General features: G+C 44.3%; 2 protein-coding genes across 6 annotated transcripts in view; one reads left to right on the top strand and one right to left on the bottom strand.

The window, feature by feature from the left end:
• Positions 1-9,101, bottom strand: part of CDK15 (cyclin dependent kinase 15) — a 113,187-nt gene extending 104,086 nt beyond the window's left edge. For both annotated transcript variants that reach the window (XM_058664860.1, XM_058664862.1), the window contains exon 1: positions 8,948-9,101. The gene's annotated coding sequence lies outside the window, so the exon portion shown is untranslated. The remainder of the gene's footprint in view (positions 1-8,947) is intronic.
• A 363-nt stretch (positions 9,102-9,464) lies between these two features.
• Positions 9,465-18,562, top strand: part of ALS2 (alsin Rho guanine nucleotide exchange factor ALS2) — an 85,827-nt gene continuing 76,729 nt past the window's right edge. For 3 of the 4 annotated variants that reach the window (XM_058664856.1, XM_058664854.1, XM_058664858.1), the window contains exon 1: positions 9,465-9,990. The gene's annotated coding sequence lies outside the window, so the exon portion shown is untranslated. Of the gene's footprint in view, positions 9,991-10,182; positions 10,363-18,562 lie in introns of those variants that run through there. The other variant, XM_058664855.1, reaches the window with a different exon arrangement.

Raw genomic sequence — 18,562 nt, 5'->3', positions numbered from 1 at the left:
TAAGCTCCCAAGTCATTCCTTTCACATACCCTCCAATGTACTCATGCTCTAGACAGACAAGCCCTTGCTTTCTGTCCTTTTGACCTTTGGCAGGAAGATTGTTGTCTTCTGTGACACATTTAAGGGACAGGAAAGTGAAGAGCCTTCCTTAATTTTACTCAGTGGGCAGTCACTCAGGATAGACAGACTAGAACCAATGCAGCCAGGGAAGCTGACAGAAGAGGTGAGAACTTAATCTATTTTAACAAACTGCATTTCAACAAATTGTTAAATTTTTAAATGTCAATAAACAGATGTATTGAACAGTCACAAAAGTGCAAGGTATGCTGTTGGTCTCTAGGGATTAAAAACAGAGAAAATCTCAGAGCTCTGACTTAAGAAGAGACAGAGGTTTATAAATTATCATAATACATGTTACAATCAAAGGACTTACCTTTGTGAGTACATTCAACCCAGATTGTGCACTGATAGTCTTTTTTTTAAAGATTTATTTATTTTTATTGGAAAGGTAGATTTACAGAGAGGAGAGATGAAGAAAGATCTTCTATCTGCTGGTTCACTCCACAAATGGCTGCAATGGCCAGAACTGAACTGATCCAAAGCCAGGAGTCAGGAGCTTCTTCTGGGTCTCCCATGCAGAATCAAGGTCCCAAGGCTTTGAGCCATCCTCCACTGCTGTCCCAGGCTATGCTCAGCGATCTGGATGGGAAATGGAGCAGCTGGGACACAAACCAGTGCCCATATGGGATCCTCACACTTACAGGGAGAGGATTAACTTCTAGGTTGTTGGAGATATCCCTGCTCACCTGCCTAAGACTTTTCTACTTTTCAATTATTAACATATGATTTGTTAGAATTATAAAACTGTTTTGATTATCCTAAAATGCACGAAAATCTGTAAAATCATACTTGAATGATAAAAATGGCAAAGTTTAAATTGTAAGTTAAGATTCCCCACCAAAACTTTCATCAACTGTTAATGCTAAACAAGATGTAACTGTATAGAAACTTTTTTTTGGTAAAGATTTATTTTTATTACAAAGTCAGATATACAGAGAGGAGGAGAGACAGAGAGGAAGATCTTCCGTCTGATGATTCACCCCCCAAGTGAGCCGCAATGGGCCGGTGCTGCGCCGATCCGATGCCGGGAACCTGGAACCTCCCCCGGGTCTCCCACGTTTGTGCAGTGTCCCAATGCATTGGGCCGTCCTCGACTGCTTTCCCAGGCCACAAGCAGGGAGCTGGATGGGAAGTGGAGCTGCCGGGATTATAACCTGCGCCCATATGGGATCCCGGGTCATTCAAGGCGAGGACTTTATCCGCTAGGCCATGCCACCGGGCCCTGTATAGAAACTTTGATGTTAAATTCATGCTCAGCTGTTATATGATGAATGTTAATGTTAATCCTTTCACTGTTCCTGTGCCACTCTGATTTAGGTTAAATTCAAAACCATGTTAGCTCTGGAGAAATTATAGCTGTTATTTTTCTACCTTCTACCAAGGACCCCTAGATGCATTCCCTGGAGAATACCTGGCTGCTGTGGCCCCCTCTCTCCACCCCATTTCTCAGCTTGAAGTAGCCATAATGATCGCAGGCCCTTATCCCTGATATGCAGCCAAGGGTCATTCCCTGGGGAAAAAAGGATGTTGAGGAGTTAGATGGAATGATAGGCAGTTAGGGTATGTGGTCCCTGGTGAAGTCATCTTTGTATAATACATAATATTGTTTCTCCCCATTTTTCTGCTCTTCCAAGAACATGTTCTCCCAGCTACATCTTTCAGGCCTAATTTTACAAAACACAGAAGCAGGATTTGTAGGAGGACATTGTGACCCTAGAAGGTCAGCGAGTACATGATTACAGTTGATTGGACAATATTTCTATGAGAACACCGGATACCTTTTGTATAACTGATTGGATATCACTTGTATGAGGACAGTTGAGTGGACAGCCTGTGAATGAGAACACTTGGTAGAATATACAAAGACAAAAGGAGTTCCAAACAATAGTATTGAAACTGTTGATGGGTTTTGTTGATAAGCTCAATACTTCCTCCCTTATCCCATATGACCCTCAGTGTATAAAGTCTGATGCCACTAATAAACTTTAGCTTTGACCATCAGTCAGAGTCCACGCGTGTTATTATCAGCTCTGTGCACCAAGTCCATGGCTGCGGGACAGCGACAAGTAGCCATCTAGCCTTTACACCTGCACCGTGAACTGATAATCTTCAGTTGGTGACATCATTTAAAAGACATCCTAAATAGTTTTTTCATCTTATCTTTTTAGACCATTGTCCTTTCTAGAAGGTTCCTTGGGTCTGTAAACATTCCATCTCTTTGTCTTCTTAAATACTTGGGTTTGGGGTATCAATTCCATCTCTTGACCTTACACCCTCTCCAGTTGCTACTTCGTCTTTGATTCCCCTTCACAGCAGGCTGTCTTGCACAGGGTGTCTTCATTCTTCACCGTCTATCCTCCCTCTGACTTATCACAATAAAGCTTCTGCTGCTGCAACAAACCTGCTTTTGTCAAGTGACCAGAGAGTCCATGTTCTTGACACCTAAAGGCTACTTCTTTTGTTTTTTAAAGATTTATTTATTTTTATTGCAAAGTCAGATATACAGAGAGGAAGAGAGACTGAGAGGAAGATCTTCCATCCAATGATTCACTCCCCCAAGTGACCGCAACAGCCAGTGCTGCGCCAATCCAAAGCCAGGCACCAGGAACTTCCTCCAGGTCTCCCACACGGGATCAGGGTCCCACGGTTTTGGGCCATCCTTGACTGTTTTCCCAGCCACAAGCAGGGAACTGGATGGGAAGTGGGGTTGCCAGGATTAGAACTGGTGCCCATATGGGATCCTGACGAGCAAGGTGCAAGGCGAGGACCTTAGTCGCTAGGCTACTGCGCTGGGCCCCCAAAGGCTACTGCTTAGAGCTGTGCTTCCCTTTGAAGGCATGAAACATCATTGAGCACACTGCCATTCTCATTAGTCTCTTATCTCTGTGAAGTGTGTATGCTATGGTTTTCTTGCTACATCCTCACTGACTTCTCTGCAATCATCTTTGCTGGCTTCTCCTCTGCTCTTCTCCCAAGCTTGGGTGGTCCTAGATAGGCCTCAATCTATCTATACTTTCCTCCTGGGTGATTTCATCCAGTTTCTCAGCATTGAATGGTATTTGTGATTCTCAAATCTCTTTTTCTTAGCTGCAGTTTCTCACAGGAATACCAACTGTTTATGTGACATTTCTCCTTGACTAAGAGGCATCCTGAAGTAAAAAATCTCAAAATCAAAATCAGACTTCTAAACCAGGGTATGATACTTTTGATTACTTTTCTCCACATTAGAAAATGGAATATCCATCACTCACTTGCTTAGGGAAAACAAAACCCAGCCTACATACAAATCCAATCTTGTTTCTAATCCATCACTGAATCACGTCAACTTTACCTCTGGAGGATAACTTAAACCTGTTCATATCTAATTTTTTATTCATATTGCTGCCCCAACCTAAAATCACAGCAAATTCAGTGTAAAGATCCTGGCTGGCATTATTTTACAACTCTAGAACCAGGAATTGTTAGTTATTTAAAAAAGAGAAGAGTTCTAGTTCTTATGATATTATGGTATTATTTTTTTAAGATTTACTTATTTTATTATAAAGTCAGATATATAGAGAGGAGGAGAGACAGAAAGGAAGATCTTCCATCTGATGATTCACTCCCCAAGTGAGCACAAAGGCCGGTGCTGTGCCGGTCTGAAGCCGGGAACCAGGAACCTCTTCTGGGTCTCCCACACGGGTGCAGGGTCCCAAAGCTTTGGGCTATCCTCAACTGCTTTCCCAGGCCACAAGCAGGGAGCTGGATGGGAAGTGGAGCTGCTGGAATTAGGACCGGCGCCCATATGGGATCCTGGTACGTTCAAGAGGACTTTATCCGCTAGGCCATGCCGCCGGCAACCTGGTTCTTTACCGTGAGCTGAAAACACCAGACACAACGAGGTATCTTAGGAGGTTTATTCCAGCAGGGCAAGAACGGGGTGGAGGTAGTGGAGAGAAAAAGAGGGAAGGGGAGAAAGGGAGGACTGAAGGAGAAGAAAGAGAGAAAGAGAGAAGGAGAGAAAGAGAGAAAGAGAGAAAAAGAGAAAGAAAGAGAGGAGAGAAAGAGAGAAAGAGAAAGAGAGAGAGAGAGAAAGAGAAAGAGAAACAGAAAGAGAAACAGAAAGAGAAAGAGAAACAGAGAGAGAGAGAGAGAGAGAGAGAGAGAGAGAGAGAGAGAGAGAGGAAGAGGAAGAGAAAGAGGAAGAGGAAGAGGAAGAGGAAGAGGAAGAGAAAGAGAAAGAGAAAGAGAGATAGAGAATCGCACCAGGAGACCTTTTTGTCTGGAAGGTATGGGGGCGGGGATTGGGAGGGATTGAGGGTAGGCCCCAGGGGATTGGTGCCTGCAGGTGAATGCCTAGAGATGATGGATGAGTGGGTGGGGTTGAGGAAGGGGCTGGAAGATTGGGGTTGGGATTCTCGGGTGGAATGCCAGGTTACATCTGATTGGTGGATGGCTAGACTGGCGTGAATTTCGTGAACTGTGAGGAAGAGGAAATGGTGTAGGGTCCAGGGTGGGATATTCAAATGGAATTGCTTCATTCCATGAAATAGCACAAGTGTTCTATGGGCTGACAGAAGAAGAGATTGGTTTTATAGATAGGGGAGAGTTGACAAGTAGAAACAAGAACGGACTGGTCATTTCAGTTACTTTCTTGGTAAGGTGTGACAAGGAGATAGCACATTAGGTTACTTTGGGCCACTTTTCCACAAGGATTCAAGTAGAGGGAGTGGTGCCATGGTTGTGAGGCAGCAGCTTAGCTGGTGCCATACTGGAGCCCTGATTGGAGTCTCAGCCGTTTGACTTCTAATCCAGCTCCTTGCTAATGTGGTTGGAAACTCAGGGGATGACAGTCCCCTACCATGCACATGGGAGACCCAGATCGAATTCTAGGCTCCTAGCTTCTCACTGCTCCAGAGCAACTTTGCAGCCAAATGGGAAGTGAACCAGTACAGGCTCTCTCTGTCTCTGTCTCTACTTTCTCTCTTTCAAATAAATAAGTAAGTCTTTTTTTTTTTTATTTAAAGAAGGAAAGGTAGCTTCATTATAATGCTATTGAAGTTGAGATGTGTAGGAAATACGGCTGTTATCTCTCTTAAGATCGGATATCAATTTAGTTTGCACTTGGTGACAGTAAAACTTAGCACGAATGGCTCTTATTTTGCTTTTTTGTGTGGTCTATTTGGGCTTAGTGCAGGAGCCTTGTCTAAAACAATAGTCGCTGTACTTTCCATTTAACACTACTCTCTACCTTGCTTAAGGCATCACCAGCTTTCACCTTGTCTAATGCAATAAGTTCTGTTCAGTGACCCTGATTGCTCCTAGCTCTTCCATAGTCTATGTAGTCTGAACGACCTTAAACAAAAATATTATTCATTGATTCTTGAGCCTGACTAATCATATTTTTAAGATTGTATGTAGAGTTAGAATGCACTATGAAAAATGTAACCAAGACCATTTCCACTCAAGACAATGTGATGCATTTAGAATAAAACAGCAACCCAGAACCTGGCCTGCCAGCCACTACATGATCATTGGAAGGCCATTTTCTACCACCTATCCCTCCGAGTCACTCCCTGGTTTTGCCTCTTTTCCGAACACAAGTTATTTCTTTCCCTAGAGAACCAGGCAGGATCCTGGGCTAGATCTTTCCCTTCTGCTCAGTCTCTAAATAGGGTGTCCACGGGCTCAGGCTTCAAACTGGTTCTCTTTCCTACCTAGAGCGTTCAAAGTTATATCTCCAGCCCAAATCTTTCTCCTCAACTCAAGACTCCTCTACATGACTACCTACCTGATATTTCTTTCCAGATGATCAGCAAGCATACGAAAGCTAGCCTGCCTACATTCTGAGAACTCGAGACCCAAACATGCTGTTTTCCCATTTCAGTAAATGACAGCTCATCTTTACCAATAGCTTGGTCTTTGAGCTATTTTTTAAGCTCAAAGCTCATGTCTAATCCATGAGCAAATACTGTAGGCTCTAACTTCAAAATGCACGCAGAATCTAACATTTTTTCACCTTCTCTATTGTACCCAAGCCTCAGCCATCACAACTCCGCAGCTATAGCCTCTTAAGGATTTCCCTGCCTCTATTCGTCCACTTCTACACTCTATTTTCAGTGCACACGAGGCATCCCTTTTAAACAGAAAGCCACGTTACAAGACCCTCTGGAGAAAACTCCCCCAGGGTTATTGCCATCAGATCAACTCACAGTCCTTTCCACTGACCAGGTAATGCGGCCCCTCTGAGGGATCAGCATCTGCTGTTCTTATCTCTTCCTTATCCTGTTTAGGTTCGGCCTCATTTAGCTTCTCCAGCCTTACTGTTCTGCCCAACTGCGCTGCTCTCATGACCTTTGCACTGACAGGTCCCCTTTCCCCACAGTGCCAGGTGTGCACCTGCTGCCTTCCAGAGCTGGGTCCAGATGCCTTCTTAGGAGAGATGCTCTACTGGCCCACTTTGTATGAAACTGCACCCTCCTGTCATTCCTTTACCTTTATTGTTGACAACAGCAACATCCACACACACAGCAGTAACCATGGACCATGAATTATATTAGATCTTTCAAGGATTATGTAACCCTACAAACAGCTGCACAAAATTGATTAACTTACTTGTTACACAGTCACAAAGCTGGTAAGTGTTGCAGCTGAAATCCAAAGTCTAAGCTACTACACTATTTTGTCTCTTTTATGACCCTCTTTACCACTTTGTATTTGTTTATTCTTTCCAGCTCTTCTCATTTGTTTCAGTTAGCACTGTGTTACCAGCCATCCCAACGCTCAGTGGCTTAAGGCAACAACTTATTATTTCTCAGGAATTGGGTCAGGAATTCAGGAAGAGCTTGACTAAGTTATTTTTCTGCCCTACTTGGCACTGGCTGGTGTCAATCACCCAACAACAGTCACCTGATGATGGGACTGGCCTAGAAGTTCTGGAAAACTCCAGTCACACATGTGGCACCTCAGCACCGCTCCACGTGGCCTCTCTGTTGACACTGCCACCTGGCTGCAGCTTCCCAAGGGCATGCCAGCTGGCTACCCAAAAAAAGGGCATAGAAGCTGCACGTTCTCTTGAAAGCCCTGATTTAGAAGATTCAGATCTTCACTTCTCTTAGCTAAAAAGAATCACCTGGGGTCAGCCCACATCCAGGAAAAGAGAAGAGTTCTCTCTGAATGCTCAGAGGGAGACGGAGGGCTGCCATCCCTGGAGACTTCTGCCACACCAGCAGAGTGGATGTTCATTAGCATGTTCCTCCAGCGCTGCCTGACACATCACAATCATGGCACAACAGGTTTTTCCTTCATCCCTGGATTCAAGGGGCAAGGGAAAGAGTCTGCAAAGGTCATCGATCTGAAGGGGTGTTTCCTTAAGGAGAAAAGGAACAAAAGGCAGGCAAAACTGAGAACTCTGCCAGCTTTCGTGTTTGTCTTAAAAATAATGTAAAAAGTGATTAGAAGTTCAAACAGTACTAAAGGCTATAGGATGAATTTTCTTCTCTTTCTTAGTTTCTTATTGGCAGCCATTGTCGCTGTCCCGCAGCCATGGACTTGGTGCACAGAGCCGGTAATAACACGCGTGGACTCTGACTGATGGTCAAAGCTAAAGTTTATTAGTGGCATCAGACTTTATACACTGAGGGTCATATGGGATAAGGGAGGAAGTATTGAGCTTATCAACAAAATCCATCAACTGTTTCTGTACTATCTTTTGGAACTCCTTTTGTCTTTGTGTATTCTACCAAGTGCTCTCATTCACAGGCTGTCCACTCAACTGTCCTCATACAAATGATATCCAATCAGTTATACAAAAGGTATCCGGTGTTCTCATAGAAATATTGTCCAATCAACTGTAATCATGTACTCGCTGACCTTCTAGGGTCACAATGTCCTCCTACAAGCCATGGTTGAACGCAACCTTTCAGAGAAATATTTGCAGTTATAAGATTATATGCCTTTTGTTTATAGCTAGGTGTATATTTATCATCCATCTCCTGAATACTTATGTATGCCCATCTGATAGAATATTTATACACATATTTAAACAGCAGTCTGTTTTTGTTTTACCAGCCTAACTTCCAGATCATTCCATACAAGTACATATAGATTATGCTTCAAAGTGGTTGAATGGGATGCATTCATTGTACATATCATACGATTTCAAAAGTCAGGATGTGACTACGGATTTTGGCAGACCTGAAAAAGCAGGGATCAAGGATTGGGAAGAGGAAGACTGAAAGATAGAAAATTAGTGCAAAGTAAAGATGGACAGAGAAAAAGATAAGGTAGAAAGGCACAGGCGTACATATACTGAAGAAGAGAGGTGAAAATGCAGGAAGAGGAAGGATGCATAGTTGAGCAAAGTCTCCAAGAGGATCTGAGAGGACAATGAGTTTGAACTGCAGTTCCTGGTCTCCCCAGGGTTAACTCCACAGCTTAGCTTGTGTCTCAAGGGGTAACAAGATGGGCAATCTTGGCCTGATACATTTAGCCCCTGGCTTGACTGCAAGTTCCCTCTTCCCTGCTTCTCCTTTTTCAAGATGCCCTCCGAGGGATTTTAGGAGTTGCTTGAGCTTTGGGAAAATATTGGGAGGAACTAGGCAGACTATAAAAAGGCAGGCCAAGTTCAAATAAATGGCATTCTCTTTACAAGAATGACCCACTGCATGTTTTCTTTTTGTAACCCTAGTCCCTCCGCTTGGCTCGGGGTACATGGTGACGTGGGCATTGTCGACATTGAACGGATTCCTGAGAGCACAGAACATCTCTAGGGAGAAGGAGGCAAAGGCTAGGGCTGTAACAGCTGTTGGAAAGGAATCAGGGAAATTCAGGTCTAGTGTTTTCTTACTTTGCTTACAAATGTATGGACGTTGTCTTTTCTTTAAATGCTTTCCAAAGGAGATCGGCAAGTTCTCCTGGCTATGTGGAAGTCCAGACCGGTGATACACCTTTGGTGTGCAGTGGTGCCGAGTTGCGGACTATGGTGGTTAACCCGTGGGAGAATAAGCTTTGAATGTGATTAGAGCCTGGGGAAGCAATGGGTTGCAGTGTTAGTGAATGCGAGGCGGTACGCACTAGCGCCTTCAGACCATGTGACTACTCCAGAAGGGTGGGTGCTGTAACAGATCCGCACCTACAGTGACAACACCTAGCTTAGCAGTAGGTGGCTTGCACCCACAGCGTGCCCAGAGTGGACATTCTTTGGGAAAATCTTCACGGAGTGATGGCATGGCTGAGACAGCCTGTTGCATAACTACTGCAAGGAGCAAGCGAATTGATTTTCCTCACTTACTATATCGGAGGACCCTGAAGCAGTAACAGTAGAGATTGGTTTGCTTCCTTTTACCACATTTCGCCCAAACGGGCGCCGCATGGAGATGACGTCATTCCAGGGGGCGGGAGGCGATCGCCGGGTAGGGTGCCGTGTCCACAAGGCAGTTTGAAGTTAGGTTATGTTTTTCGCTTTATACCACCGGCTCTTGCAGTTTGAAGGTGTAAAAATACAACAGCTGGTCCCCGACACCTTCCCTGCCTTCCGTTACTAGGGAAGCATTCGGGTAGCTAGGCCCGGGCGACTCCGTGTTACGTCATCCCCGAAGCGCGGCCTAGGACTGGTGGCCCTGCCTTGACCGAGGGGAGGGGCCGCACTTCGGGGAGCGCGGCTGGGCGTGCGCTGAGCATCCTCAGGAATTTAGAGCCCTACGGGACGCCGTGAGCCGTCTCCTGGCCGAGCCTGACCGACGCCGGGAGCAGTTCCCGCCCGCCAGCACCCTCGCCGCCGCCCTGCCGCCCCGCCCCGTCCTGGAGGCCCCGCCCCCCGTGAATCAGCTGGTGTCGCGGACCCGCGGGGCTCCAGCCGGTGCCGGGCGCGGTGCTGCCGGTGGCGCTGAGGTGAGCTGGCGCGGGTCCCGAGCCGGCCCTCTGCTTCGGTGGGCGAATCGGCCGGGGCCGCCCGTGTGCGGGAGGCGAGGCGGAGGCTCAGGCCGAAGGCCGGGAGGGGACTGCGGGAACCCTGCGGCCACCACGCCCGCCCGTTCCCAGCCGCGCTCCGACCCGCGGGTCCCGACGCGGACCCTGGGCTCCGGGCTCTCGGGTCCGGTCGGTCCCGCCCCGTCGGCGGGGGTCTCCGCCCGCCTGGGATTCCTCACGTTCGCTCTTCCCGCCTCCACCCACGCTACCTTCCATCCATTCATTCGCGAGGGTTTGGCCAGCACCCGCGCGGGGCGCTGAGCTGACTCCCCCGGGTCCTGGCCCGGGACCTGGGTGAGTGTGTGTGTCTCCGGCGGCTTGTCCCGGCTGTCCACGGCCGCGAGGGGCTTGAGAAGGCGGCGGTCCAGGGAGGGGCTGGCTTTGCTGTTAAGGATCTCGTGGTAGCTTGGGAAGTGATCGTCGGGAGGAGAAGTAAGTTCTTGGGAGCAGGTGTTGCCGTCGCTGGTCGCGGGGCTGGTGCAGCCGTGGGCTGGGCCGTGCGTGCGCCGCTCGGGGCGCACTGGTCCAGTGGCCTGTCCAAGTGTGGGATGGATTCACGTCAGTAACTCCTGTGCCCAAATGGAGACCCTCCCTGGATTGTCGCTAGGTTTATTGGTGGATGTAGTTGTTCTTAACACGGCTGTTAATGATTGTGGGATGTTTCCTTAGAGAAATCGGTAAACCTGTTGGCCTCCGACCGTGTGTGTGTGTGTGTGTGTGTGTGTGTGTGTGTGTGAGAATTTCTGAGTTAATGCACACTTGAAAGAATTCAAAGCATTTTTGAATTCACTTTTGCCATCAAGGGCACCGTTTTAACCATATTGTTATAAGGATACTGGTTAAGATTCTAGGTTTGCATCTTTGACTTTGGGCGAGTTACTGAACTGTTTGGCCTGGGTTCCCCTATCTAAATTGGGGATAAATGTTCTCCCGATATTACTGCTCTTGTGTATGGTCCTTTGCTTATTTATGACAGTATTTGGCTCATGGTAAATATTCGGTACAAAGAAACTATTTATATAATTGGTTTTTTTTTTTTTTCCACTGCAGCATGGTACAAATTGACTTTTTGTCCTAAGTGCAGGGAAGGATTACTGAATATTTTAAGTAAAGGCAACTGTCGTTCACCTTTACTTTTCTGATCCACAGGCCTGCATTTGGAGAGTATGATTTCAGGTTTGTTTGTAGGAGCTTGGTCTTCAGTTGGCCTTTTAAGGTGGAGAAGATGCTGGTGAAATGCATACCTGGTTTAAGTGTTCTGAAACTACGCCTGGTTTGGGCAGAGTCCCAGGCTTCAGCTCTGACAAGCTTTGTCCCTACAAAGAAGTACCAAATAGGTGATTTGGGGGAACTTTTGGTGACGCTCATTTACTGTGTGGACCGAATCCCTGCTCTGAATTTCAGCTTTTCAGAACAAACATAGGTTACTATCTGAAACACTTTCTTTTTGGGCGTTTTGGTTGTGGCCCAATCAAGGGGCATTCTAATCAAGGGGCGATTAGGTGGAAATTCTGCCTGTAATCCTCTCATGGAAAACATGGGCTGAAGGCAGTAACTGCTGGATCTGTTCTGAAGTTGCTTCCAAAGAAAATGAGTGACTTGCATGAACCTTTAATGTTGCATGAAAGTGAGTAAGGTATGAGTTGGGAAACAGAGGAAGGTGGAAGGGCCAGCGGCAGATGGGGGAAGAGGAGTCCTGCTTTGATGTGGTCTGAAGCCAAACCTTTCTCAAACACTCAGGGATGATGCGAGTACTTCCCTGACTTTTAAATCGTGGAGCTCTTTTTATTATTTTGCCAAATTAACTCTACCATGTATTCAGCTGTTTCAGGAATCTAGGTTTTACGTCATAAAGTTTGTGGAAAGGTGGAATTAAAAAAAAATTGAAAAAAGTGCACAATGGGAAAATAGTCTTAAGAAAAAGGATAGGGTCCGGCGCAGTGGTCTAGCAGCTAAAGTTCTTGCCTTGAACGCGCCGGGATCCCATATGGGGTTCTAATCCCGGCAGCCCCACTTCCCATCCAGCTCCCTGCTTGTGGCCTGGGAAAGCAGTCGAGGATGGCCCAAAACCTTGGGCTCCTGCACGCGTGTGGGAGACCTGGAGGAAGTGCCTGGCTCCTGGCTTCGAATTGGCTCAGCACTGGCTGTTGTGGTCACTTGGGGAGTGAATCATTGGAAGAAAGATCTTCTTCTCTGTCTCTCCTTTTCTCTGTATATCTGACTTTGCAATAAAAATAAAATAAATCTAAAAAAATGAAAAGTATAGAATTATTTTGATTCAGGCTGTGTTGAAATCCATGAATAATTTTCTTTTCCAATAATAATGTATTTCCCGCAAAGTTTTTCAAAATCATTGCTAGATTTTTCAGCTACAATGTTTTTAAAACTGATTTTTCTCAACCCTTCTTCGTTGACGACCAAGTCAGTTACCCAGAAATAAGAAAGCCCCACAATAGATTTTGTTGATTGTCAGCTCTTAAGAAAGTGCTTGGTAACCACAGGATAGCAACAAACTTGGTTCCTTTTTAGTAGTGCATTTCGCTTCCTTTTCCAATCTCCGTTCCTTTGTACATGTGATGGTGGCATCTTTACCTTATGTCTTGATGCTTCTGTGCATTTAGCCAAACTAAATGAAGTAAGTGGGCTGAGCAAAAATACTTGAATCAATGAGGCAGGGAGTGCTTTTCTGGGCTGTTGCATAATTTTGAATTGGAAGGAAATGTACAGTTTCTCATCTCCTCTGAGAAAGGCTTTGGTTAGGGGTTCCCCTGGCTGTCAGAGAATTGGGCCTTGGGGGAAGATCAGCCTAGCCTCATTAATTCTACACGTTGATCAGCTCATATTTCCCTTCCTTGTCACAGTATTTCAGTATTTCCCTTCTGACCTGTTACAAGCTCTTCAGTCCACCTGTCCTGCTTAGGAAGGTGGTGGTTTCAGTTTTATAATAGCATTTTGGTGGGCCAAGGCTTCTTCCACAGCTTAATTTTTTTTGGAATCAATTTCTTTACTAAATTTTGGGCAGTGCTCCAAGGAAGCATATACCAAGAATGATTATAGTAATTCTCTCTATTAATAACAAAGTGAAGGAAATCTAACTGTAGATGATAGGAAAATAGATACTCGCTTTTTGATGCAATTGAGTGCTCATCCCCTGGTAAAAATGAATGGATTGGATCTCTACTTGTCCAGATGGATACATCTCAGATGTATCATGTTGATTCAAAAAGCAAGTTGTCCAAAATACTGTGTACTACATACAGGATACTGTAAGGTGCATTTAACTGCACTTTTGAGATGATGCAGCAGTATATATATTGTTTATTAATGCACACAGGAAACTAAAGTTACCTAAAAGTATAGGGACATAACTGGGAAGGAGTCACACAGGCTTTTGAATAGCAGCTGAACTTTTTCTTCTGTTTTAAAGAAAGAATGGATGCAGAAATGACAGTGTGTTAATATTAAGACTAGGTGGGGAATATATGAATTCATTATTTTTATGGTTGTATGTAAGGTTAGTTTGGTTTGTGGAACTAGCCCTTTAAGTTTTTGTTTATAGTCACGACTCTTTCTCAGTGAACTTGTCGCCCTAGAGTAATAGACTCCGGAAAAGCAGCTCTGCCTGCAGTAAGAAAGGAATGTGCCTCTGTAGCTCGTGCCAGGCAAGCTTTTCCTAGGAGAGGAACCAGAATGTTAAGTCTAGAGATGCTTAGGAAATGCACACATTTAATGATCACTAACTCTGATTGTACAGGGGAGTTGGATGCTAATGCCCTGGAAGGAATTGGAGCAGAGAATAATGAAAGTGTTAAGTCACCATAGTTTCATGTGGTCACTCACAGTTTTTAAAATTCGAGTTGGTTACATTTCATTATAATGTAGTAGACCAGAGTTTGTTATGTGAATGCAGCTTTTCTGTTTATTGTTCATAGAAAATGCTTATTGGTACAGATATAAGTAAACATGATGGTAGCATGTTAATTGAGTAATGAATAATATATTGTTCGCTGTTCAGCAGTGATGGGCTTGGTGCATGGAGCGGCTATAAGAGTACATGTGGGGCCCAGTGCGGTAGCCTAGCAACTAAAGTCCTCACCGTGTATGCACCAGGATCCCAAATGGACACCGGTTCTAATCCTGGTGGCCGCACTTCCCATCCAGCTCCCTGCTTGTGCCCTGGGAAAGCAGTCAAGGATGACCCAAAACCTTGGGACCCTGCACCTGCATGGGAGACCTGAAGCATCTCCTGGCTCCTGGCTTCAGATAGGGTCAGCTCCGGCCATTGCAGCCACTTGGGGAGTGAATCATCAGATGGGAGATCTTCTCTGTCTTTCCTCCTTTCTGTATATTGACTTTCCAATAAAAATAAATCTTTTAAAAACTGCTTGTGGACTACTGACTAATGGTCAATAGCTGAAGTTTATTAATAGCATCAGACTTTTTCATTTTTATTATTTTTATTTATTTAAAAATTTTTAAATATATATATATATATATATATATATTTTATTAATTACATTGCATTATGTGACACTGTTTCATAGGCTCTGCGGATCCCCCAACCCCTCCCTGTACCCTTTTCCTATGGTGGATTCCTCCGCCTTGTTGCTGTATTACATTTCAAATTCAGTCAAATTCTTTCATTGGAAGAGTATACCAAGCATAGAGTCCAGCATCTTATTGCCCAGTTAAATTCAATAGTTTCTTGGGGAGACCATCTCTGATCTGAAGGCAGAGCTTGCAGAATATCATCCCGATCAATTAAAAGCTACAACATAGCATCAATGACAATTTACAACGTTATGAAATTGACATGGTATTGAGTAACCAATATGTTAAAAAATGCAAGTTCTTAACCACATCCTATGATTAGCTCATTGACATTTCAATTTTAGTTTACATACAATCGGCTGCTATACACCTTAAAATGGCTATAGGGTACTATTCAGCTGTCTCATGTCTATTTTGATTTTAGTATTTAGCAGTTTATAGAGTTGAAGCATAATTTTGCTGAACTTGGCAGATTTTAGGATAGTCTAAACTGGGTTATAACTCTAACAAGGCATGTGTCAGCAATTGAGGTGCAGAACAGTTTTAGGAGGGGTGTGCAGAGAAATCTTCAATACCTTAGTGAGGAGTAATTAATCTTTGTGTCCTACCTAGTAAGGTATGTTTATGTCCATGCTGACCATTTCCTGTCTGGTTCTAAGCTTTTCCTGTTGTTCTCTGCCTATCTAGTCTAATTTGTGTGTGTGTATGTGTATTTGGTGGGGGGGCTCTGGAGCGACCCTGATGGTCATTGCAAGAGAGGGTGGGGATCCAAAGTTGGAACTAAGTAAGGAGCAGAGAAAGCTCCTCTCTCTAGTCCCAAAGTTTGCTGTTCTGTTTCTGTGGACCGCTCAGGAGCATCGGACTTTTTTTAAAGACGATGGTAACACAGGCACCAGGGAGGAGGGGGTGAGGAATTATAGTTCAACAGCAACAGTCTGCTTTCCTTAGTTCCTTAGTCCCCTTTCCCTGCCTAGGGAGGAAGCACCTTTCTTTGTTTGTATATACACTCTATTGTTCTCATGTAAATGATGTCCAATCAGTTGTCTTCCTACAATGTAATTAAGCAACTGATCTCCAGTATAACCTTGGGATTTAAGTTTGAGTTGAGCAGTATTTTCATTTTTAATAAAAAAATACTTATTACTAGCACTTTCAAAATGAGTTCAACTTACTCTGGGTGATAGTTTTAGTGTACGTCCTCTTTAATTGTTCCTTCATTGACCTTAGGCACTCAGTGCTCTCAGGAAAAAGAGCTTCTTCATACTTTGAATTCGGTTTTTAACAATTGTGACCGTTTTAGTAAAATAGTAGTAACTATTAAAGGACTAAATCTTTTGAATCTGGAATAACCTGTATTAGCTAATAACATGGCACAAGTTATTGTAGTACTTGAGGGTTTGAAGTTCACTTGGCAATCCTATAATTAAGTATCCATTAGCATGTTTCATGAGAATTTCAGTAATATGACAAGTACATTTAAAAAATCCACAGTGGGTACAAAAGGGATCTAAGTGGTTGTTACTGGGCATTTATTGTATCATATTTATACACCTTCTCCTCACCCTACCAGTAATATCCCTTTCATAGGATTCCTACAATCTTAGCAAGTCATCCAAAAACAACAACAACAACAAAAAAACCCACAAACAAACAAAAAACCCACAAAGGCATTGGATTGCACCAAAAACTGTGTGCGTGTCCAAGGGAAAAAGGATTGAGTCTTCCATGGATCGTCTAGCATTTGTGAAGTGATGTGAGATAAAAGGTTCTTCAGTGTTAGGAAATCCTGTTAGCAAATTTTGAAGGAGAGTTTCTGTTATGAGAAGAACTTTCCTTTTGTGTCTGCTCCTGCCTTGTATTTATTATGGGTGCTGGAAATCTTCTATAGCATTTGAAAGCCTACAGATGAGAATTTAAGCTCAAGACCTGTACCTTCTGCTCAAGTACGCACTGAAGCGTAGCCAGCTCAGTGCAGTAGTGTTTACTGTGGGAATGGTAATTAGTCACAGTTTGTGACCTCCAAGAGATTACGCTTTGAATGAGTGACTAAGTAAGTAAGTATGTACATTATCTTATTAGGAATGACATGACAAATAATAAGTGACTTTCTAGGCCAGCCTCCTGGTGTTTATTTGGTGCATTGGGTTTACTGAGTACTGAATAAAGGCTGGTCAGCTGCCTTGGTGGTATTGGCCTTGTTCTCTCAGCAGCGGTTAAGGCTAGTAGGATGGGTTTGGAAGCAGCCTAGACCTTTCATGGCGGTTGGTTTGTTGAGCAAGTTCTGTGTTCCTCAGCCTTCATTGACCAGTGAAGGCTGCAGGGGCAGGGTATTCAGGAAGTAACAGTTGTTGGTGTATAATTTATAAGTCAGATGTTTGAGTCAAAGGTAGCAATCTATGTGTAAACACATTGAACCTCTAAAAGTAAATATTTATTGAGCATTTACCATGTATTAAATACTAGACTCTCTTAAATTGTTGTTTACTACCTTCATAGTATAAACTGTGGCTTACTACACTGTTATGTAGCCAAGTCAGACTTTAAATACAAAGTGTTAAACGATAGTAATATAATATTAAAATACTGAAAAAAAATACAAAGTGTTAAGGGCTATGTGAATTCTCTGGTAATTTCAGTTCCATTAAACTAGTTACTTTATAGCCAAATCTCTTCAGGAAATTATGACAGCTTTCTACTATTTTTACTGTCTTGTTATTAATTTTTTTTTGTTTTACTTATTTGTATATTTTTGTGCACACACACACCTCTTCATCCATGGTTCTCTCCCTAACTGCTGGCAGTAGCCCCAGGTGGGCCAGGCTGAAGTGAGGAGCTCTGCACTCTAGCAGGGTCTCTCACATAACTGGCAGGGACGCAAGTACTTGGACTATCACCTGCGTATTATCAAGAATCTGGGTTTGGAGCACCCAGGCTCTGAAATGAGATGCAGGTGTCCCAAGTGCTACTCCCGTGTCCACCCCCAAATAACCTTTATGAAACCAGTGAGACAGGAGAATAAAACTGGGCCCTGCGCCATGGTTTAATGGTTAAATCCTCAGCTTGCCTATGCTGGGATCCCATGTGGATGCCAGTTTGTGTACTGGCTCCTTCACTTCTATGCAGCTTCCTGCTTGTGGCCTGGGACAGCAGTTGAGGACGGCCCAAAGCCTTGGGACCCTGCACCCATGTGGGAGAGATGGATGAGGCTCCTGCTTCCTGGATTCCAGTAGGCTCAGTTGCAGCCATTGCAGCCACTTGGGGAGTGAACCTGCAGATGGATGATTTTTCTCCCTGTCTCTCCTCTCTGTAAATGTACCTTTTCCTTAAAAATACATCTAAGACTAGAAGGACTCAGTTTCACTAATGTAAATTTGCTTTCTTAAGATTTGAGGCTGTTGTCTAATTTATGGAGAGTCACTAATCAGACGGAATACTTCAGTGGAAACTGGTTACAGACAGGGATCTGGGGCAGGCATTTTTTTTTTCTTTTTGATGTTTACATAGTTGAGAAGCATACATGCCTATGTGGGTGGGAAGGGTTGAGGAACAGGGGAAAGTGGATGAGACCACTGTTTCCAATTTTCTTTTTCTTCTTTCTGTGTCTGGGTGAAGGAGGGAGAGAAGGGGAGAAGCTGCACCCAGCATCCTAACTGCATCAGTACCCGGGGATGGGAAACAGCCACCCAGTGTCATCTAAGGGTTCCCAATGTGGAGCGTGCTCTAAGGGTACTGCTCAAGTGGTTTCAATTGTTCTGAAATGCTGCTGGTTTTGCTGCTCTCAGGGTGAGGAAATGCTTCCAAGTTTCATTGGCTGACATAGTTCACCTTAAAATCTTTACTCTCCCAGATACTTGCTGTCAACGCTTGGCTGGGAGAGTTGTCCAATTTGTTCTGCCCTCTGTCCTCTGCTAGGGTACCAGATGAATTCTGCAGGACCTAATGA

This window comes from Ochotona princeps, chromosome 5, assembly GCF_030435755.1.
Source record: "Ochotona princeps isolate mOchPri1 chromosome 5, mOchPri1.hap1, whole genome shotgun sequence".
NCBI classification, from domain to species: domain Eukaryota; kingdom Metazoa; phylum Chordata; class Mammalia; order Lagomorpha; family Ochotonidae; genus Ochotona; species Ochotona princeps.
This window is presented reverse-complemented; position numbering and strand designations above follow the sequence as displayed.